The sequence below is a fragment of the Lissotriton vulgaris genome, chromosome 10, assembly GCF_964263255.1.
Source record: "Lissotriton vulgaris chromosome 10, aLisVul1.2, whole genome shotgun sequence".
In the NCBI taxonomy this organism is placed as follows: Eukaryota; Metazoa; Chordata; class Amphibia; order Caudata; family Salamandridae; genus Lissotriton; species Lissotriton vulgaris.
Genome location: NC_141698.1, coordinates 1,018,401,271 through 1,018,425,406, shown reverse-complemented (window position 1 = coordinate 1,018,425,406; position 24,136 = coordinate 1,018,401,271).

Below are 24,136 nucleotides of genomic sequence, written 5' to 3'. Positions count from 1 at the left end.
CTGGGGAGGGGAGAGAGGTCAATAGATAAGAAATTAACCACATGTGAGAGGGAACTAGAGGTGAGATTGGGACAGGGGGTGAGAGGGAACAAGAGGTGAGATTGCGACAGGAGGTGAGAGGGGTAGGGGTAACAGTGAGATGGAAGACGGGTAGCTGGGTGGGTAAATTGGTTCAAAAGGTTAGATGGGGAACAGGGGGTGAGACAGGAGGCAGAGGCCTAATATCAGACAGAGGGGAGATGGGAACAGGGTATGAGAGTAGGACAGTGGGTGAGATGGAAGAGACATGAGTGGGACAGAGTGTGTGATCGAAGACACTTGTGAGAGTGGGACAGTGGGCAAAATTCGATCCAGAATTGAGATAGGAGCCGGGGAGGGACAGGAAGTAAAATGAGAACAGCAAGTGCAAGGGGTGCAGGGATGAGATGGGTGGGGTGGGCAATGAAACTAAGACTAGGACAGGAGGTAAAATGGAGCTTAGAGGTGAGAACAGGAGCTGAAATTTGGTGAAAGTTCACGAGGTGAAACGAGTTAAGAAGTTACATGTGAACCAGAAGTGAGAGCCACAGAGAGACGGGCAGGTGGAGATGGGACAGGTGTACAGTGAGAGCGGGGCAGGCTGGACAGATCAGAGTAAAGCACTGTGAAGGGACAGGCTGCGCAGTGTGGAGAGACAAGGACAGGCCGCTCACACTGAAAGGTACAGGCGTGGACAGGTTGTTCACACTCAAAGGTACAGGCGTGGACAGGTTTCTCACAAGAGGAAAGTATCACAGAGACGGAAAGTTTGTACATACCGAGGGAGGGGAGCTCTGTTTTCCGTCACGGGGCCGCGCCTTCGTTTTCTTTGAAGGACTTTCGGGTGAGGGTCGGTGCTATCTCTCCTCTGCGACGGTTGCTCTGGTGGGGGTCGGTGCTGTCTCTCCTCTGTGAGGGCTGCTCTGGTGAGGGTCGGTGCTGTCTCTCCTCTGAGGGTTGCTCTGGTGAGGGTCGCTGCTGTCTCTCCTCTGTGAGGGTTGCTCTGGTGAGGGTCGGTGCTGTCTCTCCTCTGAGGGCTGCTCTGGTGAGGGTCGGTGCTGTCTCTCCACTGTGAGGGCTGCTCTGGTGAGGGTCGGTGCTGTCTCTCCTCTGAGGGCTGCTCTGGTGAGGGTCGCTGCTGTCTCTCCTCTGTGAGGGCTGCTCTGGTGAGGGTCGCTGCTGTCTCTCCTCTGTGAGGGCTGCTCTGGTGATGGTCGGTTCTGTCTCTCCTCTGAGGGCTGCTCTGGTGAGGGTCGGTGCTGTCTCTCCTCTGAGGGCTGCTCTGGTGAGGGTCGGTTCGGTCTCTCCTCTGAGGGCCGCTCTGGTGAGGGTCGTCTAGCTTCCTGTATCCGAGGGCCTCTCCTTGAGGGTCTGGTCTGGATAGACGCCCTGTGACGACCGGTCCTATTTCTGGGGTGTCTCTGTGAGGGCAGGCCTGCTGCTCCTCTCCTGCCTGTTCTCGGCTCGGGCAGGTGTTTTATACACAATCTGAGGTGGGAGGGGCTGGTGGGGGGAGCCCTGCAAGGTGAGTGGAATTTCCCCCTCGTCGCTCTCCATCCTCCACCCATCACCTCAACCTGTCCGTCACCCGAGCCCCTCCCACTCCAGGAGGCTCAAGAATGACCCGTATCTTTTATTTATCTTGAAACAAAGTTTAAAAAACAGAGATTTCTCTTCCTAGGACAAAGGTCATAGCGTGGAATGTAATAAAGCCAGGGAAAACACAAGAAGGTAGAGCTCAAGAGATGAATTATTATTTCGTTGGTGAAATATATACTTTGAAGTTATTTTTTGTAATAATGATGATGATGGTTATTAATATTGTGATATTCAAGACTGATCTGTGCGACGAGACGCAGATCCCATACAGACCAAGTCTGCGCGTATATTGGCCCCTCACGCGCTGCCGTGAGCAGGGGTTTCCTCTTGCACGTGCTGCCGCGAGCAGGGGGTTCCTCTTGCACGCGCTGCCGCGAGCAGGGGTTTCCTCTTGCACGTGCTGCCGCGAGCAGGGGGTTCCTCTTGCACGCGCTGCCGCGAGCAGGGGTTTCCTCTTGCACGCGCTGCCGCGAGCTGGGGTCTCCTCGTGAATACACTTGGCAGTGCCGTAAAGAAGTGAGTCTGATTGTGAGAGGGTGTGAAAGAGAAGGTGGCTCACCCGTTCTCAAGAAGCTCCCAGTGGTGACTTCACGGCTCAAGCAGTGACCCACGCCCAGAATCAGACTTGGGGCCTCATTTATGAGGCTGTGCGTCAGTTTTGCGCTGCGGATGCGTCACTTTTTGTGACGCATCTGCTGCGTAAAACATGCGCCTTGTTGCGCCATATTTAAAAAGTGACGCATCTAGGTAGATGCGTCACTTTTTAAACCCCTGCGCCACATTATACCTGCGTCAGGTATAATGTATGCAGAGGGGGCGTTCCCCCGCAAAAAGCCTCGTAATAGTGACGCAGTGAAATCTATAAGATTTCACTGCGTCACTTTTAGGATGCTGTTGTGTCAAAATCTTGCGCCTGCCTCACAGCAGGCGTAAGACTGATGCAAGCCCTTTCACATGGGGCTTTCCCCATGTGAAAGGACGCATTGCTGGAGTTGCGTCACTTTTGTGACACACTCCAGCAATGCGTCACTTTTGCGCTTACAGATGCGTCAGAAATACTGACGTATCTGTAAGTCCTTGCAACATGATGCGTCATACATTAAATATGACGCATCATTGGTGTCGCAAGGAGTGCGCAGTGAAAAGTGACGCATCGCTGTTTTCACGCAGCGATGTGTCACTTTTCATAAATGAGGCCCTTGGTCATTATCATGGTGGTGGCACCAGGGCTGGGGTGTTGTGCTGAGCCCTTCGCCCTGATCACTCATTCACAAGGGGGTCATTGTGGTGACTTAAGGGTGCAGTGAGTCCCCCCCCCCCCGTCAACCTTGTACAATGAAATCAGAGTGGCTGTACCGGGAGTGCAGAGAGCGATACAGGGCACAGTGCCTGGGGCACACATTCACGAGGAGCTTCACGTGGTGGCATCAGGTGTGTGGGAAGTGTTGCGCAGGTATGTCTTTCACAAGAAACTCACTGTGGTGACCTTACAAGTGGGGGAAGTGTTGCCCAGGTATATCTTTCACACGCAGCTCACCGTTGGACCTCACTCGTGAGGGAAGTGATGCCCAGGTATGTCTTTCACAAGAGGCTCAAAGTAGTGACCTCACGAGTGTGGGAAGTGGTGCCCAGGTATGTCTTTCACAAGAAGCTCACTGTGGTGACCTCACGAGTGGGGGAAGTGATGCCCAGGTATGTCTTTCACACGCAGCTCACTCAAATAAGATCACTGTGGGTGTCCCTCCTTTCAATTCTGTATCTCCTGATTTTATCACAAATATGCATACATTTTTACAGTAAAAAATGTCACCCCTTTCTTAGTGTTCCTGTGAGGTGAGATCTCCGAAGCAGAGGGGCTGACGTAAATAATTAATTTACTCTCTTAATTTCTATGCAAGTAAGTACCTAATCAATAATAACTCAGATCGGAAGAAAGAGACAGAGTCCGTGGTGTTTGAGTTCTTAGGGGTTTTTATTCCTTAAAAAGGAATGGTCATGGCCAGGATATCATGTTCTGACCACCACAGGGGTGTCAGAAGGGATAGAGAGCGCGCCGCCTTTTATTAACAGTACATAGCTTATATACTTATTTTACACCATTGGAAACAGTATAGAAGGCGTAACAGCTGAGAGAAGACAAGATAACAGTATACACGTGGTACAAGTGCGTAATCAAGAAGCGTGAACTAGAGGTGTGTGCTAGAAACGTCACCAATAGGTGTCACAAAAGGGGTGGCACTAACAGAAATGTTGCAATGTCAGCAGAAATCGGAAGCTCGGATGCGCGCGCAGCTGCATGACGTGTGATTGACGTGAAGCTGGAGGGTGCAGGGGACTTGACATTTACACTGACGGAAAGAGACAGAAGTCTGGCATGTCAGAGCAACTTGTGCTTCTATCATATCTGGTATCTGATGTTTAGGAACTAAGCTATCTGGGCGGAAAGGACTCTAGGGCAGAAGCTATTCTATACTTGCTGTGAGTGCGTGTATAGGCGCCTGAGTGTCTGTATGAGAAGCGTGGGGGCATGGGCCTTCCATGGGAGCATGGTAATAAGGGCTATGAATTATTTGAATTACTTGCATAGAGACAGGTCGGCCCTTTGGCCCTGCAGCTGGGGAAGGATGTTTACTGAAACTGGCAGGCAGGAATGTATTTTTGGGGAGGGAAACAGATAACTCGAAGGTTATAGTCGATCTTGGCAGGCAGCAGGCTGAGCTGAGCGCGAGGGGCCGCGCTGAAAGTAAGTCAGAGTTCACGGGTACAGAGGCAGCCTGGGCAGAGGCCCTCGGAGTCAGAAGCCAGAAAAGAGGCTCGGTGGCAGAGATTCAGGGCCTACTCAGCCAGAGCTGAAAAACGTAGAAGTACACTACAAAAAGACGTTGGCATAGCATACTTAGGAACGGACCATTCAACCCATTCATGGTGGGTCTGAAAGAGGACATGTTAACGTTGGACGCAAATGTATTTGCGTCTTCGTAGCTGGTACAGGAGGGAAGTTACATGCACTTTAACTCGTACATGGAGACGGTGGGGTACGCGCTAGGGAACACATCTTGACCATAAAATTTATATTTCCTCATTCCCTCCTTGTTCCCTACGGACCCTTCATGATATATTAATCATCATAAATTGATCAGTTTGTTCTTGCAACATCATTTGCTCATCTTTCTTTCTTTGACGGTTTGAGAGGAAACTGGAATGTTCAATGCATGATGTGGCACACAGTCCACATATCGCTGGCCCACACTGTAGGCACAGGCAGCAGCTGAATACTATGACAAGGCCGAAACCTAGGAAGGATAGGATCTTCCATCCCCAGGCAGTTAACGTTGTCCAGAACCAACCGGACCAAGTCCAGGGGCCTGGATTCTGATGTATCTGATTTGCAATTTTATGCAGACGGGTAATAGCTTGATAGACAGATGGTGCATTTTGTGGGATGAAAACGCAGCAACTTGACCCGATGACCTTACAGGCTCCACCTCTATCTGCCAAGATGACGTCAATAACAAGACGATTTTGAAGGACAACAACCCGCATAGCAGATTGCTCCTCTGTTAAGTTACCTAAGGCGGAGGCAGTTTCATGTACTACAGCTTCAAGTGTTCTAGTTAATCTACGTATTAATTTACTGTTTTGGACAGGTCCTAGAAAGAAAAAGAATCCTTTATTGAAATCAGTGTACTGTTCCCATGCCGTTTCTGTGTAGTCGACAAGTGGAATATCTCTTCTGGGTCTATTCTTTACTAGATTCGTATTTCTATGGTAATCAGGGGGAGCTAGAAAAACAGGTGGCAGAAGGAATGCAATATAACAGGTACCATCCCAATCTGGAGGCAAGCGTCTGTATGCGGTATGACCACAAACAAAATAGGAATGATTGATAGCTTTAAAGGACGATTTACCATGGTCACTGAATTCGACCACAGAAGTGCATTTACTATGACCTAAGTGTACTGAACCTTTCTTTCGGACACATAATTCACCAGTGACTGGTAATACTAGCATATGGGGCAGAACTGGAGTAGCTTCGGATTCAACAGTAAGGATCATAAGGCTAATTGTGTAGTTACCTAATCCATATACTTCATTTTCTAGATCAGTTCCTATTCGAGTAGGGAGTCCCTCCTTATCAGGGTAACAGACGTCGAGCAGGACTAAGTTCAGGTTTCCCCAAACCCAACCTCCATCGAAAACAGCAATATCAGGATCTAAGGAATTAATTATTTTAAACCATGCCCCACAGGAGCCATTGTGAGTGAACGGGTACGGGAAGAGGGGCAGAGCTCCCTTGTAGTTCTGGTAGGGAGGGAGTCGGCCACATATCCAGCAATCTGTAGCATTGTTCGTCTGATGGGAGTGGTGTAACATACTAATGAATGTATTGTTGCGCAGCGCAAGTCTGTAAGAGAGTTCGTGTGCAGGTAATTCACTAAAAGTGTGTTCAGCAGAGACATTGTAAACAGATTGTTCACGCCTGAAAATAGGCCAATAGATAGGTAGCAGAATGCTGGCAATAATAATTAGAACACTTAGGAAAAACATTATTAACAACGTCACTATACAGTGACTACGCAGTGATTTGCAGTATGTATTTCTTTTGACTTGTCTCTCTCTCTCTCTATCTCGATCTAGGGGATACATGTCAGAAACTATTTAACCGATTCACCTAGGGGAGGACTTAAACAATTAAACTGTCTGACTTGCTAGATCGGAGTTTCATATGGTATTCTTCTTGGGGAGTTTTTTCTCGTTCAGATACTGTAAAGTCTTTTTCCTCAACACAGTCTTTGGTGGGGGTGGACGAGTCTCGGTCAGGTTTCAGTCCACAAAATTTCTTCACATGACTCGTGTGGACCCACCCCTTTCTCCCCTCAATCTTCACGGCGGTCCTCGTGGTGAGAAGGACGGTCTTCGGAGATTTCCAGCGGGGCTCCAGCGGACCTTTCCGGTCGAAATTCCGGACGAGTACCAGGTCCCCAGGACGGACCTCGTGCGGCTTTACGTCAGTGTTGTCAGGGAAGGCTGCGGCAACCTGTGAACGACATGATTGGAGTGCAGACATCAAGGAGGCAAGGTAATCTGTCAACATATTACAATCAACATCAGTGATTTTCTTCGGAATGGGCGTCCCCCACATATTCGGTGGTCTGCCAAAAACCACTTCGTACGGGGATAGCCCTGATCTCGAGTGGGCGACCATCCTCATGTAGAATAGTGCCACGGGCTGGGCGACTATCCAGTCGACCCCTTTTTCCTGACATATCTTTTCAAAGGCGGATTTTTAGTGTCTGGTTATGCCTTTCTACAAGGCCTGCTGCTTCAGGATGTCGGACACAATGGAATTTCCACTGGTAACCTAACAGTAAAGAAACCTGTTTCATTAACTCGGAGGAGAAGGGTTGTCCATTATCTGAATACATGACACGGGGCAAACCGTACCGTGGGAAGAATTCACGAACCAACTGTCTGGCAGTGGTCGGAGCAGTATAGTCTGGAACTGGGTATGCTTCGGTCCAACGGGACAGAGCACAAACAATTACAAGGACATACTTGAATCCTCGACAACTGTTCATCTGGATATAATCCATCTGGAGGACTTCAAAAGGGTGATCGGGAGGATGAAATCCACCTTGCTCTACAGGGACGCTTTTACCTGGATTGAACTGACAACAGATCATGCAGGTACGCACTTTCTGTTTTGCTGCTGCTCGTAAGTGTTTATTGCTCCAGAGATTTTGTAAACTGTCTAACATCGCTTTCTCTCCTAGATGTGCCGGGCTATGTACTGTATTAATCATGACTTGAACCATAGAGTCAGGGAGAAACCATGTAGATTTTCCCTTCGTCATCCAACCTTGATCTGTCTGGATCCCTCCTAGTTCAGTCCATTTCTTTATTTCATCTGGAGTAGCGTGTGTCTGGATATCGATTACGTCTAGGGTGGGATCTCTAACTGCCATACACCTTGTCGGTACTATTGTCTTTGTCACATCAGTAATCTGGGTGTGAGTCAGTGCTGTATGTTTTGCTGTCTGGTCTGCCAGGTCGTTACCCTGGGAAACAGAATCTGTAACTTTAGTATGTGCTTTACACTTCATGACTGATATGCCCGAGGGCAAATGTATAGCTTCTAACAGTGCTTGAATGAGGGGACCATGTTGGATCTTGGCCCCATGAGAGGTCAGGAAACCTCGTTCTTGCCAGAGGACTCCGAAGTCGTGTACAACTCCGAATGCATAACGGGAATCAGTGTATATGTTAACATTTCTGTTCTTGGCTAGAATACAAGCTCGGGTCAGAGCAATAAGCTCTGCTGCTTGAGCAGACAGTGTATCAATACGATGTGTTTCTTTAACTTCAGTTTCAGTGGTCACAGCATACGCGGCCACTAATTCTCCTGTACTTGTTCTCATGCATGAACCGTCCACATAAAGTGTCAGGTCTGGATTTGTCAGTGGGACATCTGTTAAGTCTCGTCGTGGCTTTGTTACTGCATTAATGATCTCTATACAATCATGCGGAACTGAATCTGTCATAATTGTAGGTAACAGTGTTGCTGGGTTCAGGATGCTGCAGCGTCTGATTTCTATGTGTGGCTGGAATAGTGTTAATTCATAACCTGTCAATCGTGCTATAGTTAAGTGCTGAGTCTGGGTTCTGTTTAACAAAACCTCTACAGAGTGGGGAACTTGTACTGTTAATTGATGACCTAAAACAATTGAATCACTTTGTCTTATTGCTAACGCTGTTGCTGCTACTGACTTCAAGCACGCAGGGAGTGCCTGGGCTACTGAATCCAATGTACTTGAGAAATAAGCGCAAGGCTTATGTGAACCTGCTTGATCTTGAGTGAGGACAGACAACGCTGTACCATCACGTTCTGTAACAAAAAGTGTAAACGGTTTGCTGTAACATGGTGTTGCTAAAACTGGTGCTTGGCATAATGCTTTCTTTAATTCTTCAAAAGCTTGTGTGTGTTCCTGAGTCCAAGGGAGGGCAGTCGAAGTCGCTGCCTCCTGTGTCGTTAACTGGATGAGTGGTTTAGCTAGAAATGCATATTGAGGAATCCATTGTCTGCAGTATGATGTGAGGCCTATGAAGGCCCGCACTTCCTTTTGTGTCTGGGGTTGCGGCATATTTACAATTAACTGAATGCGATCGGGAGTGAGCTGTCTCCCCACTTTGGACAGCAAGTGACCCAAGTACACAACTTGCTGAACACAGAATTGTAGCTTCGAAGGAGACACCTTGTGCCCCTTGTCGGCCAGAAAGTGTAAAACTGTCAATGATGCTTTTTCACATTCGGGCTCACTTCGTGCGGTGATCAGTAGATCATCGACGTATTGCAGTAAAGCGGTGTTAACTGGCATTTGAATACAATCTAGTTGTCTTTTCAGTGCTTGACTATAGATGCTGGGGCTTTCTGTGAATCCTTGAGGTGCGCGTGAAAATTTGAAGCTGCGTCCATTTAAACTGAATCCGAAGAGATATTGGCTCTCTGGATCAATAGGCACGCTGAAGAAGGCGTTCTTGAGATCAATTACAGTAAAGAACGTTGCTTCTGAATCAATGGCAGTCAATAAGGATGAGATATCTGGGACCACAGGGTACTGTGGAATAATGCATTTATTTAATTCTCGAAGATCAATCACCAGCCGATATACTGGCGGTGCATTGGGATCAGTACGTTTAAGAATCGGAATGATGGGTGAATTACAGATATTGGAGTCGGTCTCGATGACCACTCCTTGGGCAATGAGCTCCTCAATGATTTTCAGTAAAGCCACTACAGCATCGGGTGGTAACTTGTATTGTCTGATTCGGGGTAATACAACACCTGCCTTGAGTGTAACACGGTATGGTGTGATATGCATGCAACCTACATCAGTTGGGCCTTTTGCCCACAAGTAATCTGGTACATTTTTCAATCTGACATCGAATTCTCGCAAAACATAATGACCCTTGAAATCCCGTAGAAAGAGTCTAACTCCCTCCGGGGAACAGCATATTATAGCTCCTAGAGCTTTCAATGTTTTAATTCCTAACAGATTTTCTGGACATGATTTTGTAAGTAACAAGTCTGTAACACGTGATAACGGACCCACAGCCAGGGGGACTGGTTCTGATACCTCATTTACAATAGGCTGTCCTGAAAAACCAAGGGAAACATTCTGTGAGCCTGAGAGGGGTGCCCCTGGGACTTCATCATGGCTGATCGTAGTGCGACTTGCCCCTGTGTCAATTAAAAACTTTCTGTCTTTTCCCAATACTTGACTGTGTACATAAGGACCTTCTTGATCTACAGGAATCTCAATAAGAGGCAAGTCACCTTCCCTCTCTAGGCTGTTTCATGTATATCGGGAATATTCGGGATAAGCGGACTGGGCATACTGATACATCTGTTGTGAAACTTGCTGAGACGCGGCAATGGGCTGTGGCTGTGGTATCGCTACTGTCTGTGCTGGAGTCGAAGAAGCATGCATAGGCTGTGTATTCTGTGTATTCTGTGAAGACTGATGCTGGTTATGGTCTTGTCTAGGCGGATGCGGTCTTTCTTTAGTTTTACCTGTCGCTATGTTATGTTTCAGGACTGGGCATTCATGTACGTAATGACCTGGCTGCTTGCAATAATTGCATGTCCCTTTAACGGGAGCTGCGGTGTGACCTGTCTGGGTCGTACCCTTTCTGTGACTGTCGGCGGGGACCGTCTGTGCTACTAACATTTTCATCTTCGTGTCTTTCATACGTTTCTGTTCCTGATCTTGTTCTTCTCTAATTCTGTTCTGATGGTATTGTAACATCTGTAACATCTGTGATGGCGTGTTCGCTTGCCATGTACTCTCGACCTTGTATACACGGTTTTTAACTAACGGTAGGGAATTCTCCACTAACTTTGATACAAAAAGATGCGGGTACGACTCGCTACTTGGCTTGAGGCCACTATTAATAATAAAACATTTCTCGAATCTTGAATAGAAGTCACTAGTATCTTCATCATGTTTCTGTTTACAGGACGAGATGGCGTCCCAATCTTCCTTTCTAGTTGTCAATAATCTGGGCAGAACCTGTACTATCAAACCTGGTAATGCTTTAGTTTTGTCCCCAAGGCCTACCCCCGGGACCCGTTTTCTTTCTTCCTCCTCTATTTCTGCCCATGCAATCTTTGTGTCCCCCACCTCCCATTCCTTTTCTTTTAATTTCTCGAAGATACCCGTGGGCAACAGTACTTTTAACATTTTCATAATGTCATCATATGTGTAATCCCCCATCAGTAACATGTCTTTAAGCTCTCTGTGAAAACCTGCAGGGTCTTTATCATGGCACGGTACTAGTTTCTTCATTTCTAACAGTTCTAATTTAGTCAGAGGCGTGTGTACATACACGCGTTTCAAGACACGATCCTCACCCATAACAGGGTGCACTTCTCGTAAGGGGTTCTGACTTTCAACGCCACTCAGGCGTTGCATGTGATACATTTTCCTTTCTTGGGGCGAGGCGGGAACATATTCAGAACTTACAAAGGTATTATATCTGTGTCGTTGTTCTAGAATTATTTGAATTAATTTGGTGCTTAAGCCTCTCCATCTATCCATGAGTAATGCTTCTAGTGTTTCGTGTAAGGGACCGGGATCAGAGTAGTGTTTTCTGTATTTTATGAGAAGGTGCTGAATCATGTATACACCTGCTAATTTCTGTTCGTCGGGGGAGAGGTTCAGAAATGTCTGTGCCACCGTGTCATCATTATATATGTCTGCATTTTCGGCCCATGATACAGCTGATCGGGCTAGTTCTTGTTCATCCATAGAATTGAGTACGTGGTACCCAACTCGATCTCGAAGCCTTTTATCAGTTTCCTGGAACTGATGTTCAGCAGAATTCGGATTTGTCAAGGCAGAGAAGAAAACTCTCTTGCTTTCTGGACGGACGCCCTTCCTAAGGTAAGTTCCCTTACCTACATATGCTATGGTACCTGCAGTCTTTTCTGGTTCTTCAGATTCTTCTTCCTCCTCAGAGGAAGCTTTGTCTTTCTCTTTTTCGTGTACCTCTATTACTGTTTTTCTTATTTTTCTGTACATACTGGCTATGCAATTCTGCTTGTCATGTTTCCCATCGGCTATATTTTGACCCCACTTGTTCAGTGCATCTAGTTCACTCTGATCTGTTCCAGGCCTATCTCGTTCTCTTATTAGACAATTTATGAAAAATCGTAGTATCTGTGCTTGTATGTCAACTTTCTGGTTTTCCATGGCATTCTTGATACTGTCAGGGTCTTTCCCTGTCTGAACAAACTCGTATATTCTGTCTAGACGGTCCTTCATTCCTACATAGCTTAGCAAGATATCAGTAGCAGATCTTAACCGTAGTGATGCCAATATCATTAGATCGTCTTTACCGGGTACTGGATCATATCTACAAACTGAAATGTTTTCCTTGAATGCGTCCAAGCGGGATAAGTGAGGAGACCTGAACGTGAGGGGACTCTGTATATCTCTGACATTCAATCTGTGTGTCAATGGCGGGGTCCGAGGACCCGCGGTCGCACCCCCTGAAGCGGAGGCTTGGATATCATCTCTGTGTGCAGTCTGTATTTGAGTCTGTCTTTTAGTAGGATCTGGTGGACGTGGTTTCGGTAGGTCTGTCTTGAGTGCAGGAAGCGGCGGGGCTGGCGGAACAGGGGGGGTCTGTTGTGGTACTGGCGAAGCATGATCTGGGGGCGGGGTGCCACCCCCGTCCCTGTCAGTAGGCAGGGCACGAACAGGCAGATTGGTGTAAGCTGGAGCTACATCTTCTAGGTAGGAATTCAGGAATATATCTTTAGTAGTCTTATGCATTACTTTAGTTGGAACCAGTGGTGGCGGCAGATTTTTCGGTATTTCTGAAATGGCGTCAGGTGTACCCTCGGCCATAAGATACATGCCGTTTACTTGGCTATTTCGGATGCGATCTATTTGTTCTGTTTTTACTCGGATTCCTTCAGTAACTAGTTCATTTTCCCGTGCTTTCTCTGATTCTTTAAGTCTGTCTTCTCTACGGAGTGCTCTTTCAGCACGTTTATGTGATTCCTTACGCCAAAATTCTATGGCGTCTTTCTGAGATTGTCTGGCTTTCTTTTTCCATAATGCCTCTTCTACCTTCATGATGCACTCGGCATCCCATGTTCCATTAACTGGCCATCGGTGTCTTTCGTCTAGATGCTTTGTATAATCGGTCCATAATTCTAGATATAATATGGCATCTATGCCATGCTTATTATACATAAAGTTACCTGGAGTGTCCCTAGGGGGGATAGGAATTTCTTCCTCTAGTATCCCTTTCCTAGTTCCTATCTGCTTTAATTTGTTGAAAAACGGCATTTTGCTTACTTAATACTGAATGCTCGATCCTTGATACTTAATTTTGAATATAACGAGTTATACAAGAAAACACAATAATGCACAAAAAAACAGTCACATTCATACCACGACATTAATCACATAAAAAGACATTGGAGACATAGATGACTACCCCCTATACCGGATGCACTGCTAAACAGTACAGATACACTGGTGTAACAGTGCAGAAATTCAGAAATTCGGAATACTAGATATACTGCTAAACAGTACAGATAAACTGCCTAAAAACAGTGCAGACCGGACTTGTGTACCCAAACCCGTCTAGATACGTCCCAGCAACGGTACTCACCGGGAAGCACGGAAACAGAAGGCCTCGGAAAACTCGACTGGACTCGACTCGAAACTTCGGAAAACTTCGGGAAACTTCGGAAAACTTCGGAAAACTTCGGAAACCTGGTGGGCCTCTTGACACCTCGGACCTTGTTTCTTTCGGCTAGGCTCTGGTCGGGATCCTCCGCACTCCTCACCGCCTCGTCTGAGCACTGATCGCAGTCTTCGTCACCTCCGTGGGTCAGAGGGAGATGCAGGAAATCCTGCCGGTACGCGTATGGTCCATCTAACTGATGGCAGGGGACAGAGCTTGCAATGCGCCAACCGGCGCGTGAGGTGGGGGAGGGGTCCCTGTTCGGGCGCCAAATGACGTAAATAATTAATTTACTCTCTTAATTTCTATGCAAGTAAGTACCTAATCAATAATAACTCAGATCGGAAGAAAGAGACAGAGTCCGTGGTGTTTGAGTTCTTAGGGGTTTTTATTCCTTAAAAAGGAATGGTCATGGCCAGGATATCATGTTCTGACCACCACAGGGGTGTCAGAAGGGATAGAGAGCGCGCCGCCTTTTATTAACAGTACATAGCTTATATACTTATTTTACACCATTGGAAACAGTATAGAAGGCGTAACAGCTGAGAGAAGACAAGATAACAGTATACACGTGGTACAAGTGCGTAATCAAGAAGCGTGAACTAGAGGTGTGTGCTAGAAACGTCACCAATAGGTGTCACAAAAGGGGTGGCACTAACAGAAATGTTGCAATGTCAGCAGAAATCGGAAGCTCGGATGCGCGCGCAGCTGCATGACGTGTGATTGACGTGAAGCTGGAGGGTGCAGGGGACTTGACATTTACACTGACGGAAAGAGACAGAAGTCTGGCATGTCAGATCAACTTGTGCTTCTATCATATCTGGTATCTGATGTTTAGGAACTAAGCTATCTGGGCGGAAAGGACTCTAGGGCAGAAGCTATTCTATACTTGCTGTGAGTGCGTGTATAGGCACCTGAGTGTCTGTATGAGAAGCGTGGGGGCATGGGCCTTCCATGGGAGCATGGTAATAAGGGCTATGAATTATTTGAATTACTTGCATAGAGACAGGTCGGCCCTTTGGCCCTGCAGCTGGGGAAGGATGTTTACTGAAACTGGCAGGCAGGAATGTATTTTTGGGGAGGGAAACAGATAACTCGAAGGTTATAGTCGATCTTGGCAGGCAGCAGGCTGAGCTGAGCGCGAGGGGCCGCGCTGAAAGTAAGTCAGAGTTCACGGGTACAGAGGCAGCCTGGGCAGAGGCCCTCGGAGTCAGAAGCCAGAAAAGAGGCTCGGTGGCAGAGATTCAGGGCCTACTCAGCCAGAGCTGAAAAACGTAGAAGTACACTACAAAAAGACGTTGGCATAGCATACTTAGGAACGGACCATTCAACCCATTCATGGTGGGTCTGAAAGAGGACATGTTAACGTTGGACGCAAATGTATTTGCGTCTTCGTAGCTGGTACAGGAGGGAAGTTACATGCACTTTAACTCGTACATGGAGACGGTGGGGTACGCGCTAGGGAACACATCTTGACCATAAAATTTATATTTCCTCAGGGCGCAGACGGGAAGAGGGGTCTCTCTGGGAATTCCCCATAAGTTTCAGCTCCGGTTGGGAAGTTCCATCTCTTCTGATGGCGGAGGGGTGTTAAAGTAGCCCGGGACTGACAAGTCGGCCCCGCAGGGGACCTCTACTCAAGGCCCTTGTTTCGGGACAGAAAAGACTCCGTCAATTAGCATAACACCTCTTCATTTAATTATTTGAAAAGCGCGGACACGTCACTGCTGACGTCAGTGCGCTTACATATCTGGTAAGGTCAGTTTCGTTTTGCCCTTTAGTGTTTCTAGGACCGGGAAGATCAAGTGGTTTGCCTAGAATCACAGGGTGGTGAATAGACGCTGGGATCCAAACCTAATTCACCAGTCTCAAAGTCGACAGCTGGGGCGGTGTTAGGCCACATCTTCTCGGTACTTCAGGAGCAGACCAGTATTACACAAATTAAACTCTAACATGGGTTACAGGTGGGAGGTGTTTCACTTTTTACACAGACTGCCGTGCTGAGCCGTGTGTCATGCGTGTCCTGTATATATGACATGTGTAGTTTGTCATTGCCACAATCAGAGCCAGGGCTGCGATGGTCACAGTGAATAAATAGCTAATGTCTTACATCTGCGCTTTCTTCTGAAAACGACTTGGGCCCCTCACCATCTGCTGAGTCAGAGCGTGTGTACTGTCACATGTTTGCAGAAAGAGGAAAAAACAAAATTTGCAGTTTTTCACCTATGAGTCCTGTCCATCTTCAAAGCCCTGACGTCATTCTCAGTGTCGCTGAAACCTGTATCCAGAAGTCTCATGCGGAGACTGTAAATGTCCCAACCAAGGCATTCTGGGCCTCATTTACAGTATCTTGCTGTAGGCCAGCGCTGCAAGCCTTCCTGCTGCACTGTCCTAAGGCAAAAGAAAAGGGCAGAAATGCACCCTATCCATCAGCTACGGTGCATTCCTGTCCTCTTTCCCTATGCTTGAGCTCAATTGGCTGCCATGAGCCAACACAGGCACCCTTGCACCAACCATGGTCACAGGCGCCCTTGCACCAACCATGGTCACAGGCGCCCTTGCACCAACCATGGTCACAGGCATCCTCGCACCAACCATGGTCACAGGCGCCCTTGCACCAACCAAGGTCACAGGCGCCCTTGCACCAACCATGGTCACAGGCGCCCTTGCACCAACCATGGACACAGGCGCCCTTGCACCAACCATGGTCACAGGCGCCCTTGCACCAACCATGGTCACAGGCGCCCTTGCACCAAACATGGTCACAGTCGCCCTTGCACCAACCATGGTCACAGGCACCCTTGCACCAACCATGGTCACAGGCGCCCTTGCACCAACCAAGGTCACAGGCGCCCTTGCACCAACCATGGTCACAGGCGCCCTTGCACCAACCATGGTCACAGGCGCTCTTGCACCAACCATGGTCACAGGCACCCTTGCACCAACCAAGGTCACAGGCGCCCTTGCACGAACCATGGTCACAGGCGCCCTTGCACCAACCATGGTCACAGGCGCCCTTGCACCAACCATGGTCACAGGCACCCTTGCACCAACCATGGTCACAGGCGCCCTTGCACCAACCATGGTCACAGGCATCCTTGCACCAACCATGGTCACAGGCGCCCTTGCACCAACCATGGTCACATGCACCCTTGCACCAACCATGGTCACAGGCGCCCTTGCACAAACCATGGTCACAGGCGCCCTTGCACCAACCATGGTCACAGGCGCCCTTGCACCAACCATGGTCACAGGCACCCTTGCACCAACCATGGTCACAGGCGCCCTTGCACCAACCATGGTCACAGGCGCCCTTGCACCAACCATGGACACAGGCGCCCTTGCACCAACCATGGTCACAGGCGCCCTTGCACCAACCATGGTCACAGGCGCCCTTGCACCAAACATGGTCACAGTCGCCCTTGCACCAACCATGGTCACAGGCGCCCTTGCACCAACCATGGTCACAGGCGCCCTTACACCAACCATGGTCACAGGCACCCTTGCACCAACCATGGTCACAGGCACCCTTGCACCAACCAAGGTCACAGGCGCCCTTGCACGAACCATGGTCACAGGCGCCCTTGCACCAACCATGGTCACAGGCGCCCTTGCACCAACCATGGTCACAGGCACCCTTGCACCAACCATGGTCACAGGCGCCCTTGCACCAACCATGGTCACAGGCATCCTTGCACCAACCATGGTCACAGGCACCCTTGCACCAACCATGGTCACAGGCGCCCTTGCACCAACCATGGTCACAGGCGCCCTTGCACCAACCATGGACACAGGCGCCCTTGCACCAACCATGGTCACAGGCGCCCTTGCACCAACCATGGTCACAGGCGCCCTTGCACCAAACATGGTCACAGTCGCCCTTGCACCAACCATGGTCACAGGCACCCTTGCACCAACCATGGTCACAGGCGCTCTTGCACCAACCATGGTCACAGGCGCCCTTACACCAACCATGGTCACAGGCACCCTTGCACCAACCATGGTCACAGGCACACTTGCACCAAACATGGTGCAAGGGTGTCTGCGTTTTGCAGTTTATTTTTTTGAAAAGGTATTGGCAGCTAGGGAACTCAGTCACTGCCCCACCTAAGGTAATCACATATGTAAGACTGCATAGACATTGCTGACCTTAAATGTCCAGCTACCAGATGGTCATACATGAAGCATTTAGAAACACAAAAAATGGGAGGCATTTAAATCAATATACCATGTTTGGCAAGGCAGTCCGACCTTCTGCATTCATGTCCACGCGCAGGATAAAGAAATATATTAAATATATAGCATGATCCCGACCCGAAGGTATTGGAGTGCTTACATGAGCACCAGTTGAATTACACAAGGACATATTCCTTTTTTTTGCAGGCTCGGGGAGAATCAGTGATTTGCCCCGAATCACGGGATGCTGAGCCGATGACGAGACTCCAACCTAGTTAGCAGATCTGGCCATTAGGCCACATCCTCTTCTTTGTGGTAATGATTGTTTTTGTGCAGGAACGAACACCTTCCTGCACAAAAACAATCAATGGAGGCAATTTTCTGCTTCTACGTGTTTTGCTGAAAGCAGCACACATAGGAAGAGGAAAAAACAAGGAGAAATAAAGTTACTTATTTCTCTTTGTTGAGCCTCCCCTACGTAGCATTTTGGCGCTTTCCCAGGTTTACAGAACATTATAAATCTGGGAATGTGCCATATGCCATGGGTGTCATATGGGAACGTAATGCCCATGCCACGCCTCTCTATCACAGTGTGAGGCAACGCTGCAACTTTTCTTATTTTGTTGAATTTTATGTAGCTCAAACTAGACCCAAAGGTATCAGAGTGCTTTACATGAGCCCCAGTTGCGTTACAAATGGACACATTCATTTATTCAGGCAGGAGTAGATTACGTGATTTGCCCAGAATCAGAGGATGTTGAGTGTCCCTGTCGAGACTCGAGCACGGTTCTCCGTCTTCGAGGTCGACCACCCTGGCCGCCAGGCCACATCCTCTCCCTTGTGCTGCATTGCCTCACACCACATCTACTAGGCCTTGAAAATCCATGCAGGATGGCTTTACATGGCCTTGTAGGTATGGCACAGCAATGTGCCCCACCAGAGAGTCAATAAAAGTGACATTCCAGTGACACAGGGAATTGTAATTGGGGCCCTCTATTGTGAGAAAGGTGTTATGTTATGTTAATAGAACTTGTAAAGCGCGCAGCTGCCCTAGGGTGTCCTGGCGCTGGGTCCTCGTTACCTGGGGAAAACTGAGCTGATTATTCAGAGAAAAAACAGGTTTTGAAACCCTTCCGAAAGGAGCTAAGATCTGGGGCATTTCTGAGGTGGAACGGAAGCTCGTTCCATGCTTTGGAGGCGCAGTGAATGAAACTTCGGCCTCCCCAGTTAGTTTTCTTAAACATAGGAGTTCGAACAAGTTTAGAGCCGGAAAAACGCAGGGTTCTGTTGGGGACATACCAATTGAGCCTATGTTTAAGAAACTCCGGGTCAATCTCATTCACTGCCTTAAAGACCACACAAAGGGCCTTAAACCGTGATCTAAATGGGATTGGAAGCCAATGTAATTTCCTCAGCTCTCCTCTAACCAAGGCAAACCTAGCAGTGTCCGACAGCAGTTTGTTCAGTGTTTTCCTGGCAGCACCTTGTCCGAGGCGGTGGAATTGACCTTTTCTCCCTCTGTTTGAGCCAGCACCTAGCGTCGCGTCGCCTGGGAAGCTGTTTTGTAACTATTTCAAAAGCAGACTGGAAACTTTGCTATTGAAACCTGCAGGGCTGCGAGTAGGCGGAGGCGCAGGACTACATGTCCCAGGAGCGCCCGCCCGCCCGCCCGCCCACATTGAAGCCACCTGGGCAGCTCTCCCTGCAGGCTCCTCCCTCACTGGTCCGTTCTTAAGGCAGCAGTACTGGGCTACTAGTGGGATACTTTGTTCAGTGTTTTCCTGGCAGAACCTTGTCCGAGGCGGCGGAATTGACCTTTTCTCCCTCTGTTAGAGCCAGCACCTAGCGTCGCGTCGCCTGGGAAGCTGTTTTGTAACTATTTCAAAAGCGGACTGGAAACTTTGCTATTGAAACCTGCAGGGCTGCGAGTAGGCGGAGGCGCAGGACTACCTGTCCCAGGAGCGCCCGCCCACATTGAAGCCACCTGGGCAGCTCTCCCTGCAGGCTCCTCCCCCACTGGTCCGTTCTTAAGGCAGCAGTACTGGGCTACTAGTGGGATACTTTGTTCAGTGTTTTCCTGGCAGCACCTTGTCCGAGGCGGCGGAATTGACCTTTTCTCCCTCTGTTTGAGCCAGCACCTAGCGTCGCGTCGCCTGGGAAGCTGTTTTGTAACTATTTCAAAAGCGGACTGGAAACTTTGCTATTGAAACCTGCAGGGCTGCGAGTAGGCGGAGGCGCAGGACTACCTGTCCCAGGAGCGCCCGCCCGGCCGCCCACATTGAAGCCACCTGGGCAGCTCTCCCAGCAGGCTCCTCCCTCACTGGTCCGTTCTTAAGGCAGCAGTACTGGGCTACTAGTGGGATACTTTGTTCAGTGTTTTCCTGGCAGCACCTTGTCCGAGGCGGCGGAATTGACCTTTTCTCCCTCTGTTTGAGCCAGCACCTAGCGTCGCGTCGCCTGGGAAGCTCTTTTGTAACTATTTCAAAAGCGGACTGGAAACTTTGCTATTGAAACCTGCAGGGCTGCGAGTAGGCGGAGGCGCAGGACTACCTGTCCCAGGAGCGCCCGCCCGCCCGCCCGCCCACATTGAAGCCACCTGGGCAGCTCTCCCTGCAGGCTCCTCCCTCTCCTTCCTCTTTCGGCCATATAAAATAAACAGCTGAGCCCCGCTGCGCGGGAGCGACCGGGAGAAGCCCGGGACAAGGGCAGGACCGTCTGTGGTCGTCCGAGGCCGAAGAGGTCGGGTTGGGTCCACTGCCCTAACATCTTAGCCAGCCAAACAAGTAGGATATCGCTTACTACCTATTATGTACTACTGTGTACCCTGGGAGTACTTATAGACATTTATAGTGGTGCATACTGATTTATAAGTAACATTGTCTAATTGCTGAAACAGTACAAACTGCATTATGACTACGAGAGGCAGCAGAAGTAAGACTGCTGCGGGAGCAGCTTAATTTTAGGGCCGATAGACAGCTTTATAACTAGAACAAGTGACGCTATCGGTCTTAGCATTTCATTACTGCAGCAAAGAGTATCACATGACTTGAGCATTGCCAAACGCTTTTCTTTAGGAAGTATTAAATTTGCTACTACCCCAGTTAATTCCAGCACAATCCACTCAGCTATCACTCATGACTCCCAAAACGACCCTTGCATACTAACAAATGAGGTCGATCTATCAGTATCAGATTCTTCCACCAATTGTGACTTAAGTACTGATTTAGAAAGATCCCCAGCCCTCAATGTGGCCTTATCACCTGAAATTGTGGATGACACTCAAGAGAATGAAGCCACTCATATACAAGGGGGCGCAATTCCTAAACTAACTAAGCAACTGACATTAGCGGTCCCTCGGGCCTCAACGAAGCGCCAACGTGTGAGGCAGCAGAAGAGTAAAAAGACATCTAATGAAATACTCCAACCCTTGGGGACTTCAGACACAAACATAAGGGAAGAACATAGCGACAAGCATGAAAATACTATAGGCAGCGATCAGTTGGTTGAGCAAATTGGGAATCTCTTAAGTATATATCTGTCACCACTCGAAACTAGGCTTGCCCGACTGGAAAAACAAATTGAAGAATTAACATCCCTAAACATAAAAACAGCACCTACTGCCCCTCAAAATATCTCTGCAGTTCGAAACCCTAAATCAAATACTAGCAAAACAATTATTCCTCAACCAAAACCTATTCATACACCAGCAACTATGCAAAAACAGAAGACTCCGAGCAATAATCCAACCGCTGTAAATAAACCTTTATCGTCTAACAGTTCAACTCTTACCTTCAATACGAACATTCAATCAGTCACTAGTCAGACAGGGAACCCCCACGTAGCCTCGATAATTCCCTTAGTCAAATCTGGTTCCCCTCTAGACCCTTGTCCCTCCCACATTCTCCGTCACATTTTTTCTTCCTGTTCCGATCCCCCCCTTCACCTTCTTAACAGCTCACTTTCTCAGGGCGTGGTTCCTGCCCCACTGAAAACAGCAATCATCGTCCCCATTCTCAAGAAACCTGGCGCGGACCCCTCGGTCCCCGCCAACTACCGCCCCATCTCCCTCTTGCCATTTTTAGCAAAAGTGCTCGAGCGCCACGTCACCCGCACTTTGAGCACTTTTGTGGAGATGCATGGGGTCTTAGCCACCCGCCAGGCCGGTTTCCGCCCTGCACACTCCACGGAGTCCGTAGTACTCTCGGTCCTTGACAACCTCAGGGAGGGAATGGATACCAACAAGACCCAGGCCCTGGTCCTTCTTGATCTCTCAGCCGCCTTTGACATGGTTGATCATACCATCTTACTCTCCCGTGTCAAGGCGGTGGGGATCGGAGGTACCGCACTGGTATGGTTATCCTCCTTCCTGAGGGACCGCACCCAGGCAGTTCGCCTGGGTGACTTTACTGCGGATTTCCGGAAAGTTCAGTGCGGGGTCCCCCAAGGTTCCTCTCTTTCACCCCTTTTGTTTAACCTTTACATCGCCCCTCTTATTTTTTCTCTACAGCAGATGGAGGTCGCAGTATACAACTATGCTGACGACCTCCAACTTGTTTTCAACCTGTCCTCTTCCCCGTCTTCTATCTCCAACTTCCAATCCACTATGACCCACATCAGAGACTGGATGAACCACAACCATTTAAAACTCAACCCAGACAAGACCGAGCTGGTGTTGATGGGTGGTTCATCCAGCCCCTGGTCTCCTCTGGTCTGGCCCCCTTCCCTTGGTTCCCCACCTGTCCCCTCTTCCTCAGTAAAAACTCTAGGTATCATGCTCAACCCCCAACTCACTCTTCACTCCCAGGTTAGTTCTGTGGTGTCCTCTTCCTTTCTTTCACTGCGTACTATACGCAAGGTGTCCCGTTTTTTTCTTTTCACGCTTTGAAATTGATCACCATGGCAATGGTCATCTCCTTGTTTTCTGTAAGTTGTAGCGCCATGAAGCCGCTGGCGAACGTGCGCTTTATAAATAATTTAAAATTCAAATTAAATTCAAATCTACTATAACTACTGTCTCTGAAAGAAAGGCAACCCAGTTCATCCCTACTTTTGGTACAATTAAACGTTCAATAATAAAACACCATAAGACAGATGTTTTGGCGACTGTAATATCGGCTCCAACCACTCCGGAAGCTCTAGATCCGATACCTGATATAAGTATCTCTGTTGATTCTACTGCACTCACCTTGCATATATATTTTACATTCTGGAACATCACAGGCCTTTCTGCAAAAAAGACAAACCCCGGTTTCCTGAATCAGATCAACTTGAGCGGTTGTATCTGTCTTCAGGAGACTTGGGCTATTAGGCCAATACATATAGCGGGCTTTAAAACTTTCTGGTCACCTGCAAAGAAATCAATCTCTGGTAGAAACAGCGGTGGCTTAGCTACCTACATTACAAACACTCTTCCTGTGGACGACGTACATCCTCTAAGATTGGAGGAGAACTTCCAGATTATAGTTCTAAAGATTACCAAACAAAGACTCTACCTAATAGTAAATTTCTATAATAATCTCTCTCAGGCTGACTTGATTACTCTTCTTCCAGAGATTTCTGCAATATTACAAGATCAACGTGAAAAATATATTAAAATGTCATGTACGATAATCTGGGGGGGAGATTTTAACCTTCACCTATGCAGTAACAGCAATAATGACAAGTGTGGTATCAGCGATGAGGCTGACAAAAATCTGACGCACTTTACACACTCCAATGTGGGAGAAAAAATGACCGAAGTCATGACTGAATTAGAGTTGAGCTTTGTTAATGAATTAAATAATCCAACAGTCCCTTTTCAGCCCACCTTCAACGGTAGAGGTTTAACAAGTACAATAGACTACATATTAATCTCAATACCCATGGGTTTTACCATAGAAGAATTTGAGGTTGCCAAAAATCCTCTGAGTGACCACTTTCCACTTACTATGGTTCTTGCCGAAATAAAAACAAACAAACCATATGATATTATGACCGTCTTAAACCAACGTGAGCTAGCATTAGGCTCCTCCAACGGTTATACACTGAAGTGGGGCAGCATCGACAAGGAAACAACAACTAGAAAAATAGTCACATGTAATCAAGCTGACATTATAAACTGTCTGGACCCTATAACACAACCGAAGGAAGTCATAAAGAGCTTCCTGGCGATTTCAACAAACATACGTAAAGAACTAACCAGGACGCATAAACAAAAGCCCCATACAAAGAAAGGTTGGTTTAACTCAGCATGCACAAAGGCATCGACATGTTTAAAGGAAGCTCTAAATAGAGATCACAGGGACAGAGCTGAAGTTAGCAGACTTAGAAAGGAGTATACGGCTGCCCTAAATAACCGGAAAAAAGAAATGAAAGCCGAACTATGGGCACGTCTTAGCCAAAGTTCGGAATTGAAAGACAGCACTATGTTCTGGCAGGTAGTCCGCTCCCCATTTCTAACAGATAAAGATAACTCTCCCTCAATTGATGTAGCCATAAGTGAACAGGAATGGGTGAGGCACTTTTCAAAAGTTTTTTCCAAAGATGCTATAGTAGACATAGATCATCCTGACCCCTTGACACAGGTCATTTATCCAATAAA